At 40.9% G+C, this 3,123-nt stretch overlaps 1 non-coding gene across 1 annotated transcript; it reads left to right on the forward strand.

Annotated features, from left to right (window-relative positions):
- The first annotated feature begins 1,797 nt into the window (after positions 1-1,797).
- Positions 1,798-1,903, forward strand: LOC132634444 (small nucleolar RNA R71). Its single transcript, XR_009580166.1, has one exon. It is a non-coding gene; the product is annotated as a small nucleolar RNA R71 (small nucleolar RNA).
- The last annotated feature ends 1,220 nt before the right edge of the window (positions 1,904-3,123 follow it).

A 3,123-nucleotide genomic window follows, 5' to 3' on the forward strand; every position in this document is an offset into this window, starting at 1 on the left:
GAAAGAATCAATGACTGAAATTCTCTCATAAGCACTAGGAAATTTTGACCCCTTGCTAGCTTGGAAAGTTACCTCTTCATCATTGACTCGAAATTTTATTTCATTCTTTTCTGAGTCCATTAGAGCTCTCCCGGTGGCAAGAAATGGTCGTTCCAAGATAATTGGGACTTCTTTGTCAACCGCACAATCAAGGATGACAAAATCTGTCGGTAATAAGAATTCCCCCACTTTAACAAGGATATCATCCACAACCCCTACCGGTCTTTTGATGGTTCTATCGGCCATTTGGAGACGCATGCTCGTTGGTCTAGGTGTTCCCAAATCGGCTTGCTTATATATGGCTAGTGGCATCAAATTGATACTAGCTCCATTGTCATATAAAGCACGAGCAAAATCATGATGACCGATGGTGCAAGGGATAGTAAAAGCCCCGGGATCTCCCTTCTTCTCAACCTTTGATGATGAAATAATAGCGCTCACACGGTGAGTGACTCCTACCGTATCATGGTTGATTGGTCTTTTCTTCGTCAACAAATATTTTAAGTATTTAGCAAATCCCGGCATTTCTTGGAATGCATCAAGAAATGGGATATTCATTGACAACCCTTTCAATTGGTCGTAGAAGCGTTGGCACTTGGTATCCTCCGTTCTTTTCATCAATCTTTGCGGGAACGGGGGAGGAGATTTATATGTTTGAGTCAAAGGTTTAATTGCCCCTGTGACCCTGCTCTTTTGGGTGCTACCATCGGTAGCTTTTTCAATACTTGGCTCCTCGTCACCCTTTAGAACACTAGGGTGTGTTTCCTTCTCTTTCTCAACAATAATAGGCACTTCAATTGGTGCCTCTATTTCTTCTTCAATAACCTCATCAACAATCCGCTCGACAATGATAGGTTCAACCACTCTCTGATTTACCGCATTAAAGATATTTTCACTTCTAGTAGAAATAGCTTTGCATGAGGCAATGTGATCGCCTCTACTACCCCTTAGGTTCGGAATTGTGTCACTAGGAAGGCCCCCTCTTTGTGGTGGATGTTGCTCACGAGAAAGATCTCGCATTTGTGACTCAAGTTTATGTATTGAAGCGGTGTGAGAGCCTACCATTTCGGTCAAATTTTCCATCTTCTTGTCACTCTTATGCTGGTTTTTCAATATCGTTTCAAGCATAGATCCCATTCGAAAGGTCCCTTGATCATTGGAAGGACCTTCTCGCCAATTTTGAGAGTTAGAAGTACGACCCTTTGGTGGAACATAGGCATTGGAGGTTCGATTAACATAATTGTTGTTGTTGTAACTCTCCTGTCCGAACCACCATATTCATTTCGGCCATATTGATTGCTTTGTTGTTGGGGTCTCCATTGCTTTTGATAACCCCATTGAGAGTGATCGATATAATTAGCATCCTCACGTTGTGGCTGCCCCTCTAGATAAGCTTCTTCCGAGACTTGGTACACTCCGGGAGCATGAGATAGCATTTCTTTGACAACATTCACACTTTTAGCTTCTTTCTCCGTAAGCCTCTTTGACAACAAATCCACAGTGGTTTGTAATTGAGCAAAAACATGATCTTACTCATGATTTTCTTTGGCCACCGCGGCAGCAGAGGGACAACTATATGACAGGATTTCACTATCACTTGAGTGCCAAGCTTGATTGTGGGTGGTGAGCTTATCGAGCAACCTGGTGATGCTGACAAATGATTTGTCCATGAAGCATCCCCCAGCTGCAGTGTTGACAGTAATTTGATTCAATTTATCTAACCCCTTGTAGAACTTCTCGGTGAGAATAGCATCCGGAAACCCATGAGTTGGAGATTGAGCTAGATAGTACTTGAAACGCTCCCATGCCGAATATAATTGTTCCCCCGGAAGTTGTTTGAACTCAAATATCTTTTCCTGAAGCTCAACCTTTTTGCTTGGTGGGAACCACTTCTTCAAAAATGTATTGGATAACTCGCTCCAGGTATGAATAGAAGTGCTGGGGAGCTTTTCATACCATTCCCTTGCTTGGCCAGCCAAGGAATATTTAAAGACCCGTAACCGAAGTGCATCAGCAGAAACAACACCTTGGATTTGTTGAGCACACACATGCAAGAAGTTCTTCAAATGTCAGAGTGGACAATCCTCCGAAGAATTTCGGAAATAACCTTGAGTTTCAGCAGCTGATAGATAGAACTATCAATTTTGAAAGTAGCATTTCCAGTTCTAGGAGGAATCACATCAGAAGCATAATCATCTTCATTGATGAATTCCGCAAATATATTCTTATCCTCATCCTCTTCTGGTGCGGGTGGGTTCACTTGGAGTCCACCTTGGTTTCCTTGATTCCGATTATGTCTTCCTGCCATGCTCACCTGGTTCACCACAACAGCAAACAAGGTGTGATAGAATAGAAAAGGTTTTAAAGAAGAGTACACAACAATCAGTAATTTCTAAACCGTATTCCCCGGCAGCGGCGCCAAAATTTGATACGCTCAAATTACACCTATTAATGGCGTAAAGCGGGAATTGTCAAATATAGTAACCCAAAGAAGGTTGGGGTCGAATCCCACAGGGAATAGGGAGAGAAAAGGGTACTAATTGTATGCGATACTAGTCTTTAAAGGCTTTAATCCTATTTCGAATATTTTGAAAAGAGATTTGGTTTGTATTCGCTATTTTGAACTGTTTGGAATTTGTTTGGATTTGGAGAACCAATGTTGTGTCCCCATGATGATTAGATTTTATGCTATGAGTGTCAATATGATATATTTCTAATGGGTCGGAGTTATGTATGCACTTAATCTCTAATGCACTTTCTAATATTTTCCAATAGTTAAAGAGTATTTCTTTTCATGATTTTCCCAAATGCAGAAAAGTTGTAAATAATATTGATTAAATATGCCAAGTAGAACTCATCTTATCCCTAAGCGAGTTCATTAAACGAGGGTTAGCGCCCCGAGTCCTTGTTCTATTATTTCATATCACACCCGAGTTCATCTTTCCAAATAAACTAGGGTTTGTGCATGAACAAGTGTTTGCAACCACTAATGAACAATGAATACGAGAAATAATAAAACACATCACAACCCATTATATATATATACAATGTTAGACACCCATTACATAGCACCCATCATTTGGG

Source organism: Lycium barbarum, chromosome 3, assembly GCF_019175385.1.
Source record: "Lycium barbarum isolate Lr01 chromosome 3, ASM1917538v2, whole genome shotgun sequence".
Taxonomy (NCBI): domain Eukaryota; kingdom Viridiplantae; phylum Streptophyta; class Magnoliopsida; order Solanales; family Solanaceae; genus Lycium; species Lycium barbarum.